Raw genomic sequence first — 27005 nt, 5'->3', positions numbered from 1 at the left:
GTCACTACTACTAATCAAAACAGTCAAGTATCATAAGCAGCAGACCCTACACAAAGCCATCCCTAAGAAATTCTAGCTCACTGTATTCAATTTACTTAATCCTGGCAAATCTTAGGTACATAGCTCATTAGTCCAATCTTCCTTGCTAGAGGCCCTCTTTTTCACTTCACCCTTATGTTCTACTGATTTGACAAAGCCCTTTCTAAAATGCCCTCACATCTTCCTTATGATAAGTCATGCTTAGTCATGCTGTAGCTGTATTGTTTTTTATCTTTCAGAAACATTGCACATTACAAACCCTTCCTCATTTACAGATTATCTGAATGTAGGCACTCCAATGGCTCCATGTACTGGTTCTTTTGCTATGTTCAAACTAGAAGGCAGATGGTGAAGTGGGATACCACTGTCTCCCCTTGTCCTCATTTCCTTTACAGTGCCCCATAACATTTTTTTATTTAGCCTTCTGCTGTTTACTGGTTATGTGAACAGCATGTTGTCACAGTGTGTTTCTTCCAATTTCATTCAAGATGCATGTGCTTCAGCAATTTTCAGTGCTGCCCTTACAGACAACACTAGTACTGGTTAAACAAGATTTGATTAGCTTCAGTACTGGCTGGAGGATTTTTGTCTTGTACTAAATATCATACCTACTCTCCACAAATCCATGTCCAGCCATTAAACTTTTCATTGAATGGCATAAACCACCACATATTGTTCAACAAATTTATTTCTAGTAAAGCTACTTCTGCTCACAATCAGTTTGGAGACTTTGTTCTTAGTATCTGCACATGAAATGTGTATTGATCTCTCTTAGTTAAGGAAAATACATAAAAAAATCAAAAAGGCTACATTTGACCAGCTCTTTAATAAATGGACCTGCCCCTGTTCTTCCCCAAATACTTCATCATCAAAATCCTTTGTACTGCCTATAGTTTCACTCATACCTCTTTGTTAAGTCTTGCATTTTAATTACACAACTTGTTAATCTTTGTACTACTATTCTGCTTTGCTGTGCCCTTGCACAGTCAATATTCTGCCATACTGCACATGTCTATTAATTTCATAACTGTGTTGTGCACTTAAATCCAAACACTACTATTATTATATTTTTTGCAAACGTATATGCAAAGTCTGACATTCCTAAATAACTCCACTGTCTATTTTCCAGGTATATGTGTAATAAAATGTTGATTTGTTGCTTACATTTTGCTCATACATTCAATTTGCTATGTAATTTCTAAGAGCTTTTCTCCCTTTGGGCCTCCAATGAAAATCGGTTATATCTAGATCAAACTTTATAGCTAACAAACTTAACTAAATAATTAATTAAATAAATTTTTTTTTTTTCATTCTTGAACTTTTTTGTTTTTTTTTTTTGCTGTAATTCCTTTCTTCACATTCATTTATGAATGAAACTCCTGTACATTTATCCTAGGCTCTCGGGGTAGCTACTTCACCATTTAAGTCTTGGTGATGAGAGGTGTGTGTCTGAAATTTTGCCAGGTTTTAGATCATATTGACAGTTTCTAACTGCTTGTGAGAGAAGAGATATGGTGCTTTTCTCAAGTCAAATGTGATATTTTCTTTCTCATTTACTTCATGTTCCATTTTCTACACCTGCATTACTGAAGGACTTTTGCTTCTTCAGTCACTACACTCTCATTTCCAATTCTTCTCACTCCATTCCACAATCCAACGTCCCTCTTTGTGCACGTCCTTCCTTACTTACCTTATTTATTTTAGTAACATATTTCTTCCTTATCTATATATCTTTATGATAAGCATCCCTACTTCATTGGTTCTATCATTTCCCCTACATACCATCACATTTTAAACATGCCTTCTCCTTATAAAATGTTTTAAGCCTAAGTGTATATAGTCACCAACTACAACAAACATTATTCAGCACATTTTGTCTTCTTTAACAGGCATATTATACATACACCCCCATTCTCATAGATGCATACATTATTTTTTACTCTACTTTGGTGGCTTATTGCTGGTGACAGTGAACTAAACACTAAGCCTCATTCCTCATCTTCAAATGTCAGTACTAATCCCAGTGTTCATCATAAAAATCAGTTTCTATTGTTCACATCAGTGTCTGTAGCCTCTTAAATAAATTATATGACCGTGAAGCATGGATCAAGCAGCTCAATCTTTGCATTACCTGCCTAGCTGAAGCCTGGTTTAAAGATGGTACTTTACTTTTCCCTTTTCTAACAGCTTTTATGCTTCATTCATACCCAGAACCATTCTGTGTACATGCATAATAATAGCGTAATGTTTTTTGTTAAGTAATCCACATCTGTTCTAAATGAATCGTACTCAAATTGTATTTTACGTAATACAGTAAACATTTGTGTGACCTCAGTATAAATCCCACTCCCTTCTTCATTACCCATCCACACACTAGAAAAGTTTTCTTTTTTAATCTTTAATAAACAGCTTTGCTCAATCTGCACTAATTATATAAAGAAACAAAGCCCTGACTATGGGCAAGGTGACCCAAGTCCAAATAACCAGCTTGTGGACTTGATAGAACAGAAAGGAAGGATCTGTGTGCTTTTTCTAGCTGGATAGTAGCGTCCTTCCAGCTCATGCTGTGGCTGTAATAACTCAGACTTGGCTCAAAAGTAGAGGCTCATCATGCTTCAGACAACCTGCTAAGTCAACATAGATGACATAGGCTACCAACATGGACAGTGACAACACATATGGGGGATCACTCATGAACTGACATAGGGGCATACGTGTTTCATGCAATGACATCAGCATCAGTTGAAGGGGTAAGGCTATAAAAATGCTTTCATAAATTAAAAAAATATATTTCATTGTCAGGATACCAATGAGAACACAGAATACCTTCATTGCTGCCTGAAAAACATCTCCCATTCCTTGGACGGCAAATTCTCTGATTGAGTGTGCACTTGATGGTTGGCATGTCAAGGGGGCAAGGAATCATGGAAAAGAAATCTATTCCCCTAGGTGATTTTAATTTGGATTATTTAGCATCTCAGCACTCTAAACCTAAACAGCCCATTCAGTCACACCCAATTATCTTCTGAATCTACACACACCGATCCGCTCCTCAAAACTATCCTTCTTGACATTCTTCTAAATCAACTTACTTAACAGGTACTATGCTGCATAAATCTCACCTAACTCTCTCGTTCTCGGAACTCACATTTTATCTCTTTCTGGCATTTTAAACAGTCAGTCCTCACTACCCTGAGTACCTGTTGCCAGCAGCTTATTTCTAATAGTGAACGGTCTCTTATTTACCATAGAAACCTAAACTGGACACCTGCACATACTGTAAAAAACTTAGTTCTACTTTAGCTCTAGTCTATGTACTTCCAATGTTTTCAGTTCTGGATTTTCTGCTACTGCTCAAAGTGCCCTTGGCTTACAACTTGACCCTAAAGGTAAATCCAGGCTAGAGATGAAATCTGGTGTCCGTGGAAATCCACCAATAATCCCGCTACCCATTACCTTTTTTTGATCTTAGGAGAAAAAAAAACAGAACCGATATCAAAGCAGCTAAGCCCACCTATTTTAGGAATCTACAACAACCATGCCTTAGTAAACCTAAAAGCTATGTCTGAGTTGAAAAAGCAACTTGGACACTCCAAAGATCTGATTTAACATTCTACAACTCAGATAACAGGCCTTTAACTCATACAGAGTTTATGTACAGCTACTTGTTAAGGCAGACAGTACCTTAACTAACTGCCTTATATCACTGCAGTCTACAGTGCTGTCAGGCTGCACAGTGCTGCCTGAAGGCCCAGGCACAGGAACCCCTAGCATGCATTGCTTTACCAGGCATTTCTGTGGACAGTTCATAAAAATGGGATGGCATTTGTTTGCTGCTGAAGACTACAGCGTCTATGAATCCCCAGCAGCATACTAAAAAATTGTTTATGAAGTATGTACTCATCTTTGTACTAGAATACCAGGCCCAGACATTTATCTGCTTATCTTTTATCAATCAGGACAAACTAGTCATTAAAGCATTTCTGCACCCACATCAAAAAAAAAAAAGTTACTAAATACACAATCTCTGTAGCTCAGTTTAATGGGCTGTCACAAGGTACTGCAAGTACTTAGTGTATCTTTGCCATTTGCACATTTTTCATCTCACTTTTCTGAGTATCACAATTGTGATAGTCAGACTTTCAACAGGAACCTGTTAATGAAATGAGAGAGCTACAACATGCATACATTACAAACTGCATGATATCACCTTCACATTCAAACTTAACAAACAGACTGGATTCAAAATATTTTTCTCTAAATCCTAACTAAAATGTTTCAAAACTAGCCTGAATTAATTCACTTTTTCTGATGTCATTTTGTTTTCCTTCTGTTTCTTCCACACCCATCTGCAGTAAAACTTATCTTGTAGACACTTTGCATAATATTCATGAGGACAGAAGATGCATTCTCTAGCTGTGTAAGTGTCTGTGCTTATGCGCGCGTGTGTGTGCTTATGCGTGCACGCGCATGCGTGTGTGTGTGTGTGTGTGTGTGTGTGTGTGTGTGTGTGTGTGTGTGTGTAAGATTACAACTACTGAATTCACATCCAGGCATTAGATTACATTTTTTTAAATCTTGTATATGTTGTTTGGCTTGCTAGTTTTGAGGTTGTACATAACTCCTTTTGCTGTACAACTTTCCTGAGCTCTGTTTCTCCTCATTCTGTGAGTACTTTTACCTGTCAGTTCACCTTGGTGTTTAAGCCTCCTGTGTTAAGGTCAGTGCCCCCCTTCCCAATTCAGGCTGGTGACATCAGAGCTGTTACAGGAAGTGCATGACCCTTGAAGCTGCCATTGCTGTTTACAGACATAGCCTTGGCTTAAAGTGGTCGGGGCCCTACTTGCAGGATGAGCATTGGTTACTGTGACAATCCCTGAGCCCAAGAATGATTATGCCCCTTAGACTGCCCACTTACTCAACTTGTCAACTCTTCTGTGTTCTGGCCTACTCCAAGGGCCTAGCCCCATCTTCACAACATCCCTCAACCCTCACCCCTGTGAAAGGTTAGCAAGCTTAGCCTCATCATTCGTTTCCTCATCCTTATGCAGCTCCAACAGCACCTGAGCTGCTAGTGAAACTCAGGGTCGCCTAGGCCATATGTGTCTGACCCAGTGATGCGGTTTAGTGATTAACTTGGCAGCATATCCTCGGTGAGTGTCTACAATTGTAACTGTCAGTAAGTACAAAAAGCATAATTAATGAATGATATAACTGTAGGAGAAATTCCCCATTTCTTATAATGCAGTGGCCTCAAAGATAATTACATTAAATTAAATAAGAAAGTTAAGATGCCAAAGTCCTGTATACAGGAGTGTGAGTGGGGTTGCCTGTCACTTGAACTCAGGATTGAAAATGCAGTTTGAATTTATTTATTTAATTATTTATTTTTCAAATTCAAGTTAATTTTGTACTTCTGAAATTAATAATCAAGACATTTCAAGTTATGTCGATTAATTCCATATTCTAATACTCCTCAATGCACTATCCAATTTTCCTATTTATATGACTAAGATTTCTATTTCACCGTGATTAATTCATCATGGCAGAAAGAAATGAAAGTAATGTCTTGTAGAGTAACTCTGCTGTCAGTGAAATTAGAAAGTCTGGCAGATTATAGACTCCCAGCATATCAGCTAAACATCAATACCATTATCTACATCAGGTGATGGGATCCATACAGAAATAGGTGGTACGGCTTATGCTTCAAATAAAGTTTAAAAATCAGATCCAAAACACTTTAGATACAGTGAAAGGCTTTAAATCTTATTGTGAAATTAACCAGTATTAAGAATATCATGCATGCATACCTTTTTATTTCTTCTTTCATTTCCTGTGCAGAAGAGAACAAATCAATAATTATATTATTACATACCGAAGACAAGCTGAATGCAAATTATATGTGTTTTAATAGGATATATAAACCAGTTAATTAATTTAGTACATTTCCACCTTACAGAAATCTTTACACCTTGGGCTTTCTTTCAAGCTTGAGATGCTACTTTTGGAAATATTGTATGACTGCTTTTCAAAATTATATACTACAACAACAAAGAAAAAACATAAATCTATCTATAATTATTTGATGTGTTTGACATGTAGCAACTAATTGCATGAATGCAGTTTATCACCTCATGCTCTCCCACAACCAGAAATGCGTCCTGAAAACACTTCTTATTTTAAAAAAATCCTAACCTAAAATAAAAACATCATAATCCCCATTCCATGCTGCAGCACCAGAGGTTTACTAATTAAAACATGGCAAAAACTATTACAGTAGAAGAAAACCACAACTTTCCAACTTTTACAAGAAGACTTTGTGTTTTAGAATCTGTAGTCAAATACTCAAAAGATACAGTTCTACCATTATGGCCTAAAGTTACTCCCACATCATGAGTCCACACCTAGTTAATGACATAGTTCTGCTGCATAGGTCTGCAAGATCTGATACTCAGATACAGCATGCCAGCAAAGGGGCAAGGTTGTGCATTAATGTTTACTGAACAAAATATGAAAGTGGCGGAGAAGTGGAATCTGAAAGCTGTGATGGCATGTGATACCGAGAGCAAATCACGTGTGCAAAGATTTGTCAGCCAAGCAGATAGACTTTGTGAATAAGTCACTTGGCATGAAAGCTTTTTATCAGTATTCACCTACATATCAGCATGTGAGTTTATGGGTGGTACACTGTGGAAACAATAAGAACTGAAGGTGGGGCAAAGAACATGTAGTCAGCTAAATGAACTCGGAAAAGGTTGGTGCTGTTTGTTATAATTTACATTGAGGTTAACAGTTCAAGAGATATGTAGTTGCAGTGTCAATTATTCACTTTAAAATAAGGAACTGATGTTTATTGCTCAGGATCTTCTAATACTTTTTAATTTATAGAACACATCTGCCACACCACAGCATGCTATGTCACTGAAAAATTCAGACATTTTGACTTGAAAAACTTTTAAACAAATACAGTGATTCAAAATCTGCTGTAAGAATGTAGAATCTCAAGATGAAAGGGTAGGAAATATTGCCCACTTAAGCAATAACCCACAACAGGCTGTAGGTATCACAGGATTTACCCAAAGATGGAGTGGTTTGATGACGAGGGTGAAGCCCCAGTGATTAAATAAAGCCAATTGTGGGTAAATCCGGTGACACCAACATCCAGACGTGGGTTACTGCAATTTGGCAATGATATTGTTGAAGAAAACAATCTTACGTTTTGTAAATAATGTAATTGTGTAAATGGACTCTAGTGTCCTTCTAACTGCTATTGGTAGTCTAGGGCATCCAAGGTATATACTATTTTTGCTCTGCTATGGATGCTAATGACTAAACTGTATGTTGATGTATCTGTCATTTTTTCTATTAGTCTGCTTCTATGTGGCCTCTACATGATTTTGCAGAATGCACTGATCTTTTGTATTATATTTTTGGTGTCTTCTTCATAAAGCTGTACTTGTCTGGCAAATATTTGCGGAATGAAGCCACAAAATGACAACAGACACATACGTCTCAACCTCTTAGAGCAAGAAATATGGACAAAGCCTTAAATAAAAGTGGGACAAAGGCCCAAAGCAGGGACACTTTTTTTTATATTGCTCTTACAAACCTAGAAAGTTGATAGAATAACAGGTTTTATTCTGCATTAGCATGAATTTTCTAAAGGATATGAAATCTGAAACTCAAATGTCTGTCATTATATTTTAACATCAGTCTAATGATTTGCCAGAAAACAACAGCATAATGAACTAAAAATATAAGGCAAAAATCTGGACATTCTACGAAAATCTGTACAGTTGACAGGTATGCGAGACAGATCTGTCTTTAATGTAGAGGTTGCAGGGTAGGCCATGGAACTGTTTGTGCTCCCAACTTTCTTTTTTAATGTGTTATATTATTCTACTGTATGAAGCACTTTGCTAGCATCTTAAAAGTTATTTTTTAAATAGCTTAATTTTTCTGCTTACTGGGGAACACTCACTCCATTAACATTGAGCATGCCTACTGGTCTGTCCAATCAGTGTGAACATTTTTGAATTTTAAATTACTTTAGAGAATGGTAAAGGTTTAGCTTGTCTGCCCAAGTTTTGGACAAAGCCATTGATTTATGGGGAAAGGGTGGAATTAAGCATAGCATTTGTATGTTAATCCAATTCAGATTAAAAGTGAATGGAAGGAAAAATTTTGAAAGTGAGTGCCTGAGATGTCCAGCATTTTTGAGGAGTTGTAACAGCCATGTTGGTGAGTAAATACAAGAGGGAAAAGGACAATCTGTGAACTTGTTAAGGAGGTATCTGTGCAATCGATTCAACTGTTGGAGTATGCTGGATTTACAATGGGCAACCTAACTAGACAGCTTAATCAGCTTGCATATTTTGAATACAAATGGTCTTTAATTGTATAATAAGCTCTGTAATATCCCAAAAACATCTCCGTTTTTGATCTGCTGCTGTTTCATAACTTATTACTTACATCACATCTACCTGCTAATGTCTGATTTGTTTGTTATACAAACATTTAAAAATGAAACTTATCAGCTGTTCTCCAGAAACATATGGTATTCTCATTATGTTGTATACATGCAACATAATAAATGCAACCATTAATTTTTATTTCTCCCCTCTTCAGAAAAATAGATAAAGATAAAATGTTTTAGTCACAGTTGACAGCAGATCTAGTAGTACCATTCGAATATGCAGTTAATTGTCACTAGTCATTTTGTAGAGTGGCTAAGGCAGGACGGAAAACAACAGGCTTAGATAAATTCTGGTAGAACTGCAGAAGTTCATTAAAGTGCATATCTGCACTTTTCATATAACTCTGTTTTGCATTTAATTTGATTTCCAGTTATAGACCCTATGCTAAACTTGAAAATAGTTTTTAAAGACAATAGTGATTATAACATATTTTTGATGTTTTAGTTTCAATGTCTACTCAAGTTTTTCTATATGACTTCATCCACAAAATGATGCCAAGGTAAGTGATGCACAAAGACTTATATACATTATCAAGGCATTCTGGGTAACCAAAAGCAACGTATTTAACATAGAAGTTACTGTGTGGTTTCAGTACATCATCAGCACCTATGCTGGCTTTTAATGTAAAGTTTTTAATGTGTAAGACATAGTTGATCATTTGTCTTCTTGGGAAAATATGACTTTCCTATTGCTGCAATTAGCATGAATGTATAGTAACCTATAAAGTAATTTAGGTAGTGAGACACTGTGGGTTTAGTCTTTCTTTCAGCTCAAATAAAAACTTCAGGAGGCTGTCCTTATAAACAAAATAAACTGCAAAAATAACATACTGTAACAACAAAAACTGCATAATTTTGTATGCCAGTTGTGTTGGCATAAAGAGATAAAACCCTGACTGTGATCCAGCTGACCTAAGTTCAAGTAATGGCTCAGGTGCCTTTTGGAGCTTGTGGTGGGGAAGTAGGTCACCTTGCTGATCACCTCACTTTGGGAAGGGAGTATGCGGAGTATATTCAAAAGTACATAGTTATTTTTCATTATAATACTTAGTGGTGAATATGGTAACCATTTTAAATGTTGGGACCCGCTAGACTGAGTCTTGAAATGTGGAGACTGAATGGCTGAGAGACTGGACTTATACCAAGTCTTGGATGCCATTTCTTGGAATATTCCCTTTTCTCAGAGGTAAGGCATTCTCGGAGACAATATAAGTTTGGGAAGGGGGGGGTTGCCTACCATATGGGGGATGCAATGGAGCTTGGCCCCTACAAAAATCAGACTTAAGAAGAATAAGAGTGATTTTCTTCTCTGGGTATTTGGTCTTTTTTTTTATATTCAACTTTTCAGCAACCAGCATTTTGAGTGCCAACATTTCAATGGGGAGCTGGCAAATATATGTAGCCGACTCACTTTTAGAGTCACAAAATCCACTATGAAGAATATTCTGTAATAATGCAATAAGAGATGCTGATAATTGTAAGAATATATTTGTGTCAGCAATAATTAATTTACAATTGTTTTGAGACTGAAAGGGTGGGCAACAGAATTTGGTCCGTAAGAACTAAATAGGAGAATGACTGTGAGATGTCACCTACAATAATGAAATGTAAGGTGAGGTTTTGCCTGGAGAAGGGTAAGGCCAAACTAATACCAAATGGGCTAGGTTAATAGAGTACTAAAAGGCAAACTGGCTAGCCTTAAAAGGGCCTGCAAGGGCAGCTAGCCTAGCACTTACCTATGAACCTATGAGAAATGCAGGAACAAAGGCAGGAGTCTTCTACATGTTTTTTCTTTTCTTTTTTTTCTTTAGTTGTGGTTTAAAGAAGTTTAGATTATTCACTTGTCTGAGAGGAAGAGCGATGGAGTTCCACTTCTTGGAGATGTAGCTGGAGTACAGGGAGTTTCCTGATGAGTTGTTTGATTTGGTTACTAGCAGGTGGTGTCTGTGGAGCACAGAATTCTGTTAGTGGAGCATTACATGATTACACCTTTTACAGATGGACAGTGTTCTGGTTTGTTAATGAGATTATGAGTAAGAGCCGTGAGGTTAGGTAGTGGAGCAGTTCTGTCCTATTTAACTGCTTCATAGCAATGCAGTAGTGTGTTATAGGTTGCACATTAGCTGTAAATCTATCAACTTTGTTATACCACTGTTTTAGTTGACCTTTCTGTGTAGATTGCTGTTATGAGAAAATGGGAGTGGTGTTAGTTAAATATGTTTTTATACTATAGAAGGAACTTGTTTTTTTATTTTGGTGTTTTCATTAATTGCCCGTTTTCAGGGCACGCCTTTGGTCATCTGGTGCCCTAGGCAAGAGGGCTCTACAGTACCTCTCCATGCCACCCAGTGCCCCCATCCTAGTCTACCTATGCCATCCAGATTACTGGAAAAGCACCCCTGCTAGACCAGTGCCTAGCTGGCCTATGCCCAAGGCCGGCTATGCCTGTTTTATGTGAAGGTCAGGCTTCATACATTCATGTACGATTATGACAAGAGGTTTGGTATGAGTGACAAGTTCAGGTTTTTTTTGTGTTATTTCTCTTTGATGAGGCTATGTGGGAAAGTTTTTTTCTGTGAGTCAATGGTTTTGGAGGAAATAAAATTAATTTACCTTTTTTAGGATTTAGAAGTAACTGAGAGTTAGTTGGCAATGTTTATCAGTAGGTAAATGAATCTTGGGTTATGTCTTGTAATTTTCCAGGGTTTGGGCAGAACAGATACAAAACAACAAAACAAAACAAGCAAATAAAATAGGTAAAATGAAAATAAGAGCCGTGACATGTAGCTGAAGTGAAATATATTCATACCACATCATATCTGGTACCTAGGCATTTCACCTGCAAAAGAGGAGTTAATGATACAAAACATATATTTATACTTAGTGTCCCTTGCTGATGTGCTCAAACAATCACATGCACTTTAATTTATGCAAATATAATACTATTATATCTTAAAACGTTAATTCTTCACCGCAAAACAATCAAAAATACAAAATGACAAAATAGATATTGCACCTAACAAATAAATATCTAAATAAACATTGCATCACATAAATAATACTTCCTTTAAATACTTTTTTAAAACACCGAACACTTGATCAAATAAATAATCGTTGTTCAACTAATATTCAAATTCACTTCAAGATTTAAACCTTTTGGATAGAGTGTCCTGAAGCTAAAATCATTTTGCTTTCCATGTTCAATAATCTCATAGCAAAATCCACCCTCTTACCATATAAGGTTGACCCAGCACACACAAAAGTCTCATCAGAATGCATTTTTATGTAGGATTACAATTTGTGTGTGTGCGCGTGTGTATGTTTTAGGGATACAATGTGTATGCATGTGTGCGTGTGTGTGTGTGTGTGTGTGTGTGTGTGTGTGTGTGTGTGTGTGTGTGTGTGTATATTTTATTCAATATTGTCGCATCATTGTTAATGCCCCCTGTGCCACCTCATTCCGATGTATCATACCTAACCCACCCCTGCACATCATGTTACCAAAAATCCTTTCACTATCAATACAGTAAAAAAATACATACACACCACACACATACACACTGCAATATACATAGACAACATAAAATCTGTCCCTTTTTCCAACCCATACTGCAACCCTAACCAGAGAATACTAGCACATACAACTCACCCCCCCATGCCAAAAGTCTTAGTATATGCAAATGTTTTTACATTTTTACATTACCATATATTTCAATTTAATTCTACCATGTACATCGCCTCACTAAAAGTAACACAATCTCAAAGGACTGGACTTCACATTTGTCAAAATAAAAGTTCATTTTTGTAAAAAATGTGAGTCATGTTTATCTTGTTTCATACCATATGTAGGGATTTCAGATATAAAATCATTCTTTTATTTCACAATTAAAGGAAGCTTAAGAAATATTTTTGCTCTAAAATTGCAAGACCTTTGCCATTTTTCATGTTTTTCACAGCACACAGTTGCCTAAATGAGGACATTCCTGTGTAAAGGAAGATCAATGGTAACCTTACAAAAACAGACACAAAGTGAGACCTGTAAGACGATACCAGGAAGGAGCTGGCCTTTATTCATGTTGAAGGGAATCCAGATGTGAGAAGTATTAAAAGGCTGAGAGTGAAACAGCATGAGCTGGCAAAGTGTATCCAAACTTTGAAGCACTATATTGAAGGTTAATTATGTCAAACCATACAGCTGGCTATTTGGGGAAGAACCTGCATTTTTTATGTTTTATATTATAAATTAAGCTATTTTTTTCTGTGTCTGGTGGTCTCAGCAATATTTCATACTCCACATTGGTGGATTTACCAGGCATCATTTTTGCCATACTTTTATTATGCCAAAGCCCTAAGATGGTACCTTTCACTGGAAACAAGAAACACAAATTTTGGAGCATATGTTTTTCCCCAGTTTGACAAATCAAAACCCTTTGATCAGTGATACCCACCCAAAGAGTGATACAGTGCTGTGGTGTGTGATGGGATTTTTTTAATTACCAAGTCACTGGGGTTGGTACAATGGTTAAGGTGTTTGCCTTACAGACACAAGGTACATTGTTTGATTCTCAGCTTTGAAAGGAAAATTGGCTAAGCTTAGAACAGCCTAGTAATTAACTATGAATTTATATTACCGAACTGCCACCTAAGCCACCTACTTTTAACTGTTTTTTAGCTGCTTTAACTGTTTTGCTGTTTTACTGTTTCAACTGTTTTCTGTTTGAGACTGTTTTTCCTGCACTTTCCATTTTCTAGTACTTGTGTATTGTAACGCATAGGCTAGATTCAGATTTGCTTAATCTACACTGTTTGGCATTATCTGAGCACTAAAACCAACCCATCTTGCATTAAGAGGGCCTCCTGCACCCTTGTGGCCGAAAAGTATAGAAAAGGACCCATCTGAATTGGAGATTGTTGGAATAAGGCTCAGTATTGAGCATTTCCATTGGCCAGCTTGTTTAAAAATTGCTTAATCTGGCTTGTACTTAGGCAGCACATTTACAAGTGCTTGTGCTCAGTTTACATAAACTGCTCTAGGATTAGTGTGCTCTCTCTGATTTCTGTAGTGAATCCAAATGCAATTCAAGGCATCCTTCGAAAGCTACAGAAAAATAAGTATTTCCATTCACTGTACTGAACTCAAAACTGTGCATTACTGAATTGCCGCCTACTTTTATCCGTTTTAGCCATTTTAACTGTTTTGCCGTTTCACTGTTTGCTATTTGAGACAGTTTTTCCTGCACTTTGTATTTTCTAGTACTTGTATATTTTATAGCACAGGCTCAATATTGAGCATTTCCATTGGCCAGCTCATTTGAAAATTGCTTAACTTGTTTTAAAAAAAGGTTCTCAAAGTTGCTACATAAACCCTGCGTTTACACGAGTCTGTACTGTTTTAACACTGCTCCACCAAGTGTGGTGACCAGCCACTGCTCTACTATCTTTATCTGAGCAGTCAGAGGCATCTGTTTGCACATAGCTCACCTTTGAGCATCACTATGCAGTGGAGGTAACCATTGACGGTTATAGATGCAAAAGCTAAAATACATTTATTTTCCCTTACAAGCTGACCGTGCGCCAACGGAGGAGTCCCTTAAATTGTGCTTAGACTGTACTACACGTTAAACTGTGTATTATTGAATTGCCTCCTACTTTTCACTGTTTTTAGCCGTTTAAACTGTTTTGCTGTTTCGCTATTTCAACTGTTTGCTGTTTGAGACTGTTTTTCCTGCACTTTGTATTTTCTAGTACTTGTGTATTTTATAGCATAGGTTAGATTCAGATTTGCTGAATCTGGACTGTTTGGCATTATCTGAGCACTAAAATCAGCTGCATTTGGGCTCAACAGTTGCTACATAAACCCTGCATTTGCATGGGTTTGTGCATGTTTTAACACAGCTCCACTGAGTTTGGCAACCAGCCACTGGTCTGCTATCTTCATCTGAGCAATCAGAGGCATATGTCTGCACACAGCGCACCTTCATGCATCACTATGCAGTGGAGTTAACCATTGGTGGTTACAGATGCAAAAGCTCATTTCCCCTTAGAAGATGCCCTTTCTCCAACTGAGGAGTCCCTTAAATTGTGCTTAGCTGCTCGGAGAGTATCTCAGTGGGGTTTCTACAACATTTGTCATCTTAACTGAAATCTTTTAATCCCTAACAGTCTTGTACCCTTTGACAGCCCCATTAGTATAGACCCAGCATTAAACTCCCAATTAAACCACATCCTTCCTCATTAAAGCAGGCAAATTTACACCTAGTGTTATGGATGGCCAGTTCTCTTCCATTTCTCTTGGCAGCCTGATTGGCATGGGTATCCTGAGGCAGTGTAGCAATTGCCTCATGTGCACTAACAACCCACTACTCCTAAACCACTCAAGCTTAATTTGTGAGAGATCCATATACACTAAGAACTTGGAATCCTTACTCTCTTGTTCACAGAACAGTGACACTAAACAGGTTGTCAGCCCACATACTACACCTCCTGCACAAACCACACTTTCAACACATAAACCATCATATGCGGAGGTACTCTCCAGAAATGTACCTAAACACCACAGATCTCCGAAACACAAACATGCTACACCAAATACAGTAACTACAACACTCAGTACACATAAAACTGGGTATATATTAGAACACCAAATAGTCTAAATGTCGAATGACCTGAAGACAGAAAATGCCAGACCTCAAACTCGCTATTGTGGGGGGCTGCGACCCTTCACACCCTCCACTAATTATATATACCAACTCTAAGATCATACTACAGTGAGGAAAGTGCAAATATTCCGATCTTCACAGTACCGCGATCTCACTATAACAGTTTGCTGAACGGCATTTTCGCTGTAAAATGCCGTTTGATGAACTGACTCTTCGATCATGTAATATAGACCCCCATAAAACCACAAGTGTCTCACCAAACAAGCCCCTAAGGCAAAGCATATCTAAACCAAATGTTTTGGTCATAGGCAACTCTATTGTGAGACACATAGATGCCCCATTCACCAAGCTGGACAAGGAGAAAGTTACGGTCAGCTGTCTGTTGGGTGTAAGGATCCACCAGATCACACATGCACTCGTCTGTCTACAAGTACTGTTATGACTTCATCATAGTTCATGTTGATGTGAATAACCTGAACGTAAGTCACTGGACTATATGAAGGGAGGCATGAGTGTACTCTCTGAATATGTCTCACTGTCTCAGGCAGGTATGCCATAACCTTGAGCTGCTTACCACCTTCACCTAAGACGTTACCACAATATAAACAAAAAATGATTGATTTCAACAACTGGCTTAGTTTCTGGTGTCACTCTAAGGGGTTCCAGTATCTGTCAGCCTGGGATGACATAGTAGACAGACCATGCTGCTTTGCCAGAGATGGTCTTCATCTGTCACCTCTGGGATTTTGGTTACTGGCTAAGGCTCTTGCCTCCTCTACAGTGCCTTTTTTAGGCAATATCACAACAACAAAATTCCCGATTTAAAAATATCTTCAAAAAAAAAACCTCAAGGTTATGCTGCTAAATGCTAGGTGTCTAAATATCAAACTGCACTCACTGGAAGCAACCCTGACCTTAGAAGATGCTGACATCTGTACAGTCACAGATACTCGGTTTAAGACCACAGAAAACACCCCAGCCATACCAGGTTATAATGCCTTCCACACATTCAGACCACAAACTGAAAGTGCGAGAACTAAAGGAGGTGGACTATCAATATTCATCAAAGATAAATACACCTCTAGATTAGTTAAAACAAAAATGATTCCTTTAAACTAATCCAGGTCCAGTTGACTGTAGGTAAAACCCTCTCCAAGTTACTGCCAGTTATAGGACCCCCTCCAGGAACCAGGATGCCCACACTGCATACTTGGATCTACTTGAATAGCTCAAGATACAACCAAACACCCTGGTCTTGGGTGACTTTAGGTGACATAGATTGGGTAAATTATACATGAGCTAACACATTTGCCCAAAGGATCTTGGACTTCATCAACTACAGTGCCCTGGACCAGCTGGTTGACACCCCTACAAGAGGCCCAAATATTCAGAATCTGATGCTCACCAACATGGGTGATCACTGCACCACCCCATGTGTGCAGCCTTCCCTAATGAGGTTGGATCATAAATCAGTCTCATTAAAAGTAACAATAAATTATGACCCCTTATTAGCAGCAACTAGACTAAAAACCTTCTCCAAGCCAGTTACAACCTAATACATGACAGCATTAATAGCTTCATAGCCCCTACCCTCACTGATGGCATGGACACCTATACTGGGATTTACACCAATGGCTTGTATAAGCATCTATACAAAAGTATTGACTCAGCCATACTTGATAGGATCAAAACAAGATTGTCAAGAAATAGCAAACCTGCCTCATGGACATCCGTCATTAACAGGTTATACAATAAGGGAAAGAAATTGCTGTCCAGGAGCAGGAAGAAATGGTCTCTGAATTGGAAGCATTCCCACCTTGGCTTAAACAAGCAAATAAGACACCTCATAAGGCATTCTAAAGCCAACTATGAATCCAAATGAGCCTCCTTCACCAAGAATAACCATAAGGCCTTCTTTAGCTATGTCAGAAACCTTAAAGGAAAAACCCAGATCTGCACCAAACTGGTTGTTAATGGTACCACATATATGAAACCCACAGAAATAACCAACCTGCTAGCTGACAGGTTCAGTGAACCCCTCCCACCACATATCCTGCAAAACATCCCCACCGCCTGCCCTCCACCTAGTACCTCCAAGAAGCAGGTCATAAACGCTCTCTCCAATGCCAAAAACACAGCGTCCATGGGACTTGATAATATCCCAGGCTGTGTTCTAAATGGATTAAAACAGCAACTAGCTGTACCGCTGGGTTATCTTTTTAACCACAGTGTAAGCACTGGTTTTGTGCCTGCTGAATGGAAAACAGCAACCATCATCCTGTTACATAAAGGAAGTGCCTCCACAGACCCTGGAAACTATAATAAGCCTGACCAGCCTAATCTGCAAGGCTATGGAAAGAATAATCATGGACCTTATCAACAAAGATATAGGAGACCTCCAAATGCTTGACCCAACCCAGTTTGGCTTTGTTAAAGGGAGATCCTGCCTCTTGAACTTGGTGAACTTCTTTGAGACAGTCACCAAAGCCCTGGGCAAAGGCAAATACATGCATATGGCCTACCTAGATCTGGCCAAGCTCTTTGACACTATTCCCCACTCAGGCATCATTGATAAACTCATTCAGCTGGAGATCAACCCAAATATTATCAGGTGGGTTGCAAACTGGCTCACTGATAGAACTAACACAGTCAGTATAGGTGACTCTACCTCCACCAGCAGACCCATAAACAGTGGTGTTCCACAGAGATCTGTACTGGGGTTCCTACTGTTTGGAAACTACTTTTTGGATATACAGGCTAAAGCAAAATGCCCATGAGTGACCACGTTTGCTGATGAGTGCAAACTGAGTGCAGTCATCGAGTCCCCAAACAATGTCAACATCCTACAAGAAGGACTTACAGACAAATAACCGGTGTCACAGTCATGGGCTAAAACTCAGTGCAAGAAAATGCATTATCATCCCCTTCAGCAAGGGCAACATCCCTGCAGATCACCACATTAATAACAACACCCTAAGTACACCATCAGTGATGAGAGATTTGGGCATGCAAGTTGACAGCAACCTTTCCTTTCACCACCACATCTCCACAGTGGTAAGAAAGGCTTTCTACATCACCCACCCCATAAGAAAGGGCATTGCATCCAGAACAAAAGGAGGTCATAACCACCCTGTACTCCTCACTCATCAGACCAATAATAGAGTACAATGCTACCTTTGATATGTACCTTACCAGGCACCTGCAGTAACTGGAAAGACCTCAAAGGTTTCTTACAAAGAAAATTCAGGGTCTTCAGCATATGTCATATGTTGATAGACTGAAATCACTGTCACTATACTCTGTGTCTTACAGACTACTCAGAGGTGACCTCTGCCACGCATATAAAGCAATCTCAGATCCTGCTCTAATAGAAATGCTGCACATTTGTAAATCAAATGGTATAATATGCACTTGCTCTAGGGAACTCAACTTAGTATGTGACATCAACAGAATTTGCTGGAAAGAGAGATATGTGTCACAAAGGTTACTCTCCTCTGAACAAACTTCCAATTCTGGTGAAGCAGAGCCCCTCACTGACCCCATTTAAGTGTAATTTGAATGATTGGATGGAAAACCACAAATTCACTGCGGGAGTTTAACCTGTGTCCCTCTTGGACAGGGGCAGTAGTTGTTGACTTAGTTCTACTTAATACCTTGATATTATTGGAAACAGGGGTTGTACGTGGCGAGGCTTGTAAGGACCCTAGAGCCATTAACCTAGTAACCTCCTATGATCCTATGACCTGTGTATTACTCCATTTGCCAGGAAGACAAGTGTAACTTCACCACTGCAGAGGATTGCTGCTGCAAATGAGAGAATGATGGAAACTGCCAAATCTATGGCATTGCCAAGAACAACTCTACTACTAACCAATTAACCAGGGAGGAAAACCTAGATATGAACTTTGTAACTTTTGAGTGGTATACTCACGAGTAGGGATAGAACCAATCTGACTAGGCCAAGATCCTTTTGACTGAAAAAACACTGAAAGTACTCAAGGCCATAGAATGGACTGAACAGCAAGACTATGAAGACTTTAAAAAGGCAGCACTTGAAAGAGATGCTGTTACCTACAAATCACAAGCTCAAAAGTCTTAAAGTTTGACATTTTTTTAAATCACAAAATGGTAAGCTCACAGTTATGTGACTTAAAACTAATAACTAATGGTTAGATCCAGAAAGTTAGCATACTATACATAAAATATAAGAAATGTTAGCCACGAGAAACACTGTGAGATGATGTGATACACTGACCCTAAGCATACTGATAGTTTTACTGTACTACTAGAAAGATTCTTATGCCAGGAAACTATGAAACTATGTATAGAAATGAATAGGTTAGACCTATAGTATAACGACCAAAAAGTATGTAACTAATGATGTAATGCCTAAAGAATGTAATAAATTATCTGCTATAATACCGAGTCTGCATTCTTTTACTGTGATACTGCAAAACTGATCAAGTTCATTGTCGTAACTGATAGCAGAGAACTGCAAAGACTACTAGCTTCAGATAAGCTTTGCCATGCTTGTGAAGGCATGATATGTTTATAAAATAAACCCTTAACTACAAAGTATTGTATGCATTCATGGAGATAGAAAATAGTATTCTGTTGCTCAGATAAAAATACAAATTGTGCTTGGGAAGGTAATTCATCCTGATACTGTAGGATCCAGTTTAACATATTACATGATAATAAAGATTTCCTTCATTTTAAAGATGTATGGATTCAACGGAAGAAGGTAAGATTTTGACAGGGCACCTTAAAAGTGTGTTGATGGAGGTCGGGACAGCAAGTGAATATGGCAACTATTCCATTGCCTAACTTGGAAAAAGTGGGAAGAAATCACCAAACACACTCCCTATTGAAATGGGACATGCAATGCTGAGTCCCAAAAAACTGAAAATGAAAAGACTGAAAATACATGAGAAGCATGAATATTGATCATCACTTTTTTCTTTAAAACTTTTTTTTTTTTTTGCAGGAGCAAGCTCCCATACACCCCAGATACTTATACCAAATTCTGAGATTGTTGCACCTCAGAGAAAAATGAATATTCCAAGAGATTTCAGTCTTAAACTTATTATCTTTAAGTCCTTTTTTTTTTATTCAGCTTCCACATTTTGGGAGTCAGCATTCTGAGTCCCAACATTTCAAGCAGTTACTCAGAGTATATTAATGCAGTCATGGCATAGTGTTAAAAGCCCTGAAGATAATAAAAAGTCTATGAATATGGACAAAATAAGAAGAATCTTTACCATTTAAAGAAATGTGCCAGTATACAGCAATGGCAGAACAATCTGCAACAGCAGAATCAGTAGAAGGAAAGGGTTTGTACAATAAAACATTGCAGGTTGAAATTGTTGAAAAGCAGAGTGCAGCCTGAAATTGTTGCAAAAGCAGTGAATAGAAATGACTAGCAGAACTGAAGACAGAGGAATACTGACTGAAAGAGTATATTTTAAGGGAATGAACTTAGGACATAGCAGAATTTAAAATATGAGCAAAATGTTAAACTTTTTCTCAAGCTAAACATAAAGTCTCTTAAATTAAGAATTCTAAGCAATGAGCCAGTGTTGTGGAGTACACATTTACAGGTGCACTTCTAATCAAAGTTGTTTTCATATTACACTGGCTACTTTTCTAGTTATAAAAAATATCAGTAGCATATGAGACATTACATACATAGATTAAACAGTCAATGTTCACTTTTTATTTTTCTTTGGGTAATTAGAGAAAGTAATACTAAACTTTCCATGGCTGACTGTGATTTCATTGTAAAAAATGTACTTATTGCCATTAATTTTAATACTGTCATTTTGCATTATCATAACTGTGAATACAGACACTAGAAGAAAAAAAAATACTAGTGAGAAAGTGTTTGCTAGTGTTTTGCTGGTGTGGTTAAACAGGAAGAAATGGTACCTATTCAGAGTTTTAAACCTACTTGTCTCATTTTAAGGCAGAAAAATCAAACAAGGGAAGACCCATGTATCTATAAGCAAGTACAATGTAAAATCAAAGATAAAATGTGTCCTGAGGTACCCTTTTCAGAGTTAAGGCAACCTAGAGAAAAAAAATAAAGTGAGAGGTTGTTCCTTCACCCAAGGTAGAGAGAAAACAACATAAAGAAGAGAAAATGGGAAAATATTGTATACAGAGAGATAAGATAACCCTAAACATGATTCTAATAATATTCTTGTTGAGCCCAAATGCAGGAAACCTAAGCAAAAGGAAGAAAGTTCTATGCATCAGGTTTATACATAAAAGAAGCAAAAATAAAGTAAATGAAGTAGAGATACCAACTGACAAGACAGTTAGTATGCATTGCCATTCTTAGGAGAACAGGTATTCACTGACATTCCATTATCTGAATTAGTAGTAGACAAGCAGTGACTTCTACCACATGACAAGCTAACTTTGAGTAGTTCCTGGGTTGGTTGATCTTCAGGTAAAGTGACTAAACTTAATAAATACAGTAGAAATATGAAATTAATAATAAAGCAAGTAAAGAAATAGCTAGTGGTAACGGAAGAAGATGAACAAAATGTTCACACTTTTTTTACACATACTTTGAGTTATAAATTACTGTTGGAATATTACAAGACAGTACTTTTCACACTACTACATGTTGGAAAGGAATACATTAAAAGGATTTGATAGCTGTCCAAGTCACTTACTCTGTTTTAAAGAAAAAGAGATATGGGTGGAATGGGTCTACTACTGAAGATCGAAATTACACCATTTCGAAATCCAGTAGTAGATGCCCACTAACGCGAAAGTACACTTCACCGAAAGTGTACTTTCGCGAACACCACTTGAGCGAATGGTTACGGACCTTAGGGTTAGGGCTTGGATTAAGGATAGTGGATAGCTAGTAGGGCTATCCACTATCCACTATCCTTAACCCAAGCCCTAACCCAAAGGTCCATGACTACCGCACCACAGTGGAGGAAATTGTATGTCCTCCACGGTGCAGTAGTCACGGACCTATGTCCTCCACTGTGGTGTGGTAGTCATGGACCTTAGGGTTAGGACTTGGGTTAAGGATAGTGGATAGCCCTACTAGGTATCCACTATCCTTAACCCAAGCCCTAACCCTAAGGTCCGTGACTACTGCACCACAGTGGAAGACATTGCCTGTTCGTTCTAGTGGTATTCGCGATAGTGCACTTTTGGTGAAGTGCACTTTCGCATTAGTGGCCATCTACTTCTGGATTTCAAAATAGTGTAATTCTGATCTCCAGTAGTAGACCTAGGTGGAATATACCGAAATATGCTCAGAAAAATCAGTGAAAAATGTACCACAGCAAAAGATAGCCAAGGTAGGTACATGACACTCTAGGAAGGTTATGTTTGTTTGATTTGGGCATATCTTCACTGCTGTTCTCTACAGTCTCAGGATGTCTGAACTGTAGTATGCAAAGGGTGTCAGTAATGGTTATACAAATTAATTACTTTGTAGCTTGCAAACCAGGCGAGTTTCAATTCATCATTGTTTCTGCCATTGTCACTGCTGTTGTGACTATGAAATACGGTTAATTTATATATTTAGTATCTAGTGGTATAGGTTCTTCCACTGGTGAGAGTTCAGCTGTGTGACTATGTTGGAAGCAGGTCAGGTGAGCAGTTGTAACAGTGCGCTTGTATATAAGCACTTTATGACCATAGTAAAATGTGCTACTGCACCATTTTAGGATTTTACTGCTTAATAGAGTGTAGGTTGAAATAGTGATAATGTTAAGCAAAACACTTAATTTCCTAGGCACTGCATGTTGCCTGTAGGTATTGGTGCAGTACTTGTACACCAGTAAATCCTAGCCACTACTTTGCAGTGCATTCTGAAATTCACATTTGTGAATTGTGGACTATGCCATGGATTTCTATTTGTATGTTGCTGCTCCATTTTGCATCAGTCAATTCAGGAATTGCACAGGGCTCTACTATGTGGTTTTTAACCACTTACCAGAAATTGTAGCTAATTTTTACAAATCCTGTTTATCATTTATAAGGGTAACCACAAGACAGATGTACTGGTAGTAATCTTCAGTTAGTGCATATTTGAAAGGTAAGGCACTCCCTAAAGGGCTGTGTATTTTAAGCAGGTCAGCAGTCGGCACTGACAAATCTGACTTTAATCAGAAGTTGAATGAGTTTTGTCTTCAGTCAGGACGTTCTTTGATGTAAGTTACTGGATAAGATGAAGTAGTTAATAAAGAAATAACTAGAGAGTGAAAGGCAATAGAATAAAAAGAGGCCAAGAAGACATACTGCAGGCTAGAGACTGCCTTCCCTATCAGGGACTGATATCAGAGTACAGGCAAAAAGAAAGGGCTAGGGGAATCCTAAGTGAAAGACCTGCTCTAGTACAGTTTTTAGCTGAATCTAGAACAGAAGCTGTTGTTAAAAAGGGGAGAATTAGTAGATAGATATAGAGCATATATAATATTGCAAAATAGCTATAGAAATCAATGAGAGGAAGTTAGAAAAGGTAGGAAAGACAGACTGGATAAGCAATTCACAATGAAACAATGGAAGGACATATATACGGCTCCCAAATATGCAACAAAGTCTGGAAGATTTTGGATTTTTGCTTGGAAGTTTTTGCATAGGTATTTTTATACCCCAAGCAGACTCCAAAAATTTTTCCTCATGTAGATGACAAACGTTGAGTATGATGGAGAAGAAAAAGATAATTGGGAACATAAGTTCTGGGAGTGTAATGAGCAGACAGACTTTCAATATTCCCTACAGAGCACTCTCGACAGAAAAATTGGGTGATCGAATGGATGTAACTAAGGAAATGTTTTTTTGAGCTGGGATACAACATCTGAATTCCCCAGAGATTGTTAGGCCTTGTTACATTTAATTCTGGTGGCTGCCAAAAAAGCAATTATTAGAAAATGGAAATCAAAATTTAAACCAACTCTTCTAAAGGTAGTGAACACTGTAAGAAAGATAAAAAAATGGAAGTAGGATCTTTAGAAAAGTTTAGAAGCAAACTAAAGAAACAAAAGTAGAAATTGTGGGAACAATATATGCGGAATAATGTTTTGGAGGAGAAGTGAAGTTTAAGGAAAGGCAGGAACCGAGTTACTTATGTAATGTTGGATTGATGATAATTGCATAAAAGCATGTATTTGATGTATGTTTGTAACTGTGAACATGTTAACATGGTTTGTTTTCTTTTATATAAATGTATGTTTGCCTATGTGTTAAGTGATAATTCAATAAAGGAGATAAAAAAGTTGAAATGGTTAATAAATCAGCTATTAAAACTGGAGTTAACACAAAAATCCCAAAGTGATAATGATAAAAGTCCAACATTACTGTAAATAATCTGATAAAGCTTCCTGCCTCAGGAAGTTGAGCTTTTAACAGCTATTGCTTTGGGACGTCTACTTGGCTAGTCTATGCATATTTCTTTGCTTTTAGAACTCCAAACTAGATTTATTTGCATAAAAGTAAAAGCCAGAGTTGCCATCTGTGAAAAACAAGTTTGAAGATATAAAAAACGTTCTAATTATCAGAAATTTAGGGCTGAATTTGATAAAGAATTTTATAACTATACCACTAAAATATTAAAACTAAAAAAAAAAAATTTGAGAGACATATGACAGATTTTGAGAATGACAAAATTTTTGACTGGCCAAAAAAAAAAAAACATCTGGTCATGCTAATGTCTTTACATCATCTGATGATTCTTGTGCATCAAAAAGTGAATATGAGCCACATCAAACAGTTAAGATCTCAGGATGGGAGATTTTTTTATAGCAGAATCAATCAAATAAACATATGCCACTCAGAAGCAATCAGTCACTGGGGGGGTGGGGCTCTTTCTAAATGACATCACCAAGTCTTACAAGAACAAGCAGACAACAATAGAAATTCAACACAGAGCAGAGCGTGGCAATCAAGTTCAAACAACTGGGTTCAAATCAACACAAAGAAGAATCATTAGAGAAACAGGGAATATAATGACATCCCAAAACAAATCCACCTTTCAAATGAAAGAAGTACCCAAAGGAATATGTAATGCTGCTGAACGTAAGACATAAAGGACTACATTCATCAACTGATCTCTGATTACAACCAAGGTGTTATATTTTTGAGAAATGGATGTCAAGCAATGGGATTTATCAGTCAGTCAGCCTTGTACATTGGTGAATCTCACCAATTACTAAGGTTAGCTTGGCCAGCCCCATTCCCCTTGTGGAAATGAACATAGGGCTATGGCAGTCTCCATTAGCTTACACAAAATGGGGACTGCCAGAGCCCATCACTTAGAACCAGGCATGGAGTAACTGCTTGGAATAGCATGTCACTCTTCAACCAAACCATTTAGGAATCCGCCTCTTAACTTGCTAAAGAACTAAAACAAATTCCAAACTGACTGCACTAAGAACTGCTGAGATGTGCAAACACCAAACAATTTTCTTTGTTAAATGTACGTTGCTGATCCATGCTATATTTTACAATATAAATGCATCCAGAATGAGAAAAGTAGACAACAAGATATAGAAACAGGATGAAGAGACTTTATATACATACATGCATGCATATGTATTTAAATAGATAAATATAAAGCAATGCAGCAGGTAAAGAAAACACCAGAAGACAAGCACATAACTGAAGATTAAGCATTAGTAAAAACACATAAGAAAATGGATACAAGAACAATCATATCATATGACCTAAAGATGGGCAAGTGGTGTGCTAGAGCAACATGGAAGGCTGACAGAGTATTGGGTCACATTTGGAATACTGGGATACATAATGAAGCATGACTGGTAGAAAAAATATTATCCCACTTTATAGACAGTAATATCCTTACCCGGAGTACTGTGTATATTTTTGTAGACCTAATCTTTCTAAGATCATGTACCACATGCAGGCAGCTGTACAGAGCAGGGAACACAAATTGCACTCTGTGCATTAGCAGGAATAGTCCTGAAGAAAGAAGGCAAAGGGGAGTCTGATAGATAAAAAAAAAAGAACCTTATCGATCAAAGTAGATTTCAAATGACTATGTTTTTAAACCCAAAAAAGTATATAAATTTTGTTTGTGTGTGTGTGTGTGTGTATACACACACACACATATATATATATATATATAATACACACACACACGTATATTTGTAGACATGCGGGGGGTGGTTAAAACAGGAGGACACAGTTTGAATATACATGAAGGCAAGTGGCTTAGTGAAGGCACAAGGAAATATTTCAAAGAACAGACAGTAGATGTTTGGGACAGTCTAACTAGAGACATATATGTACTATTAAAAGCAGTAACAAAAACTGAAAATGCAAGGCAAAAACATAAGGGAATTCTTAAGAGTAATGGGATAATGTTTTTGGTTAAGCAAGGGGTGCAGCTTATACAGTAGGAAGGAAAAAATAGGGAGGATAAGTGGGTCAAGAGGTCTTTATGTCTTTTCAAAATGTAAATTTCTGTGTATACTATAAAGATCTAACCTCAGAAATTTTGCAGATTGTACCATTAAAAATTACACATCTGCAAGCCATTTGGTGAGGCATTTGCCACTATCATGTTTTCACCCCTCTACAAGTTCTCCTTCCCCAAGCCCCACACAAACATAGCTGCAGTTGTTCTTGCTAAACCATCCCTCTGTTGTATTTTGTTGTTTCTGTTATTTTTTCACATATTTTACATCTTCCATGTGCTCATTATTTCCACCCAATCTTCTGTGGTGCTCAGGGTGCCACTTCTTTCTGTGTGTTTATTTATAATCTTAGCTGTCCCATGCGTGTAGTGAGGTGGTAACAAAACTCTTTGTGCTGCTTTAACCAAAATGACCAGTATT

At 37.6% G+C, this 27005-nt stretch overlaps 1 protein-coding gene across 1 annotated transcript in view; it reads right to left on the bottom strand.

Annotated features, from left to right (window-relative positions):
• LOC122813719 (zinc-binding protein A33-like) overlaps nt 1-27005 on the bottom strand; it is a gene marked incomplete in the record, with an annotated part of 72394 nt that overhangs the window by 16002 nt on the left and 29387 nt on the right.

This window comes from Protopterus annectens, chromosome 10.part0 (assembly GCF_019279795.1).
Source record: "Protopterus annectens isolate FY-2018-M chromosome 10.part0, PAN1.0, whole genome shotgun sequence".
NCBI lineage: Eukaryota > Metazoa > Chordata > Ceratodontiformes > Protopteridae > Protopterus > Protopterus annectens.
Note: the sequence above shows the minus strand (reverse complement) of the source record. Positions and strands in the feature narration are given on the sequence as shown.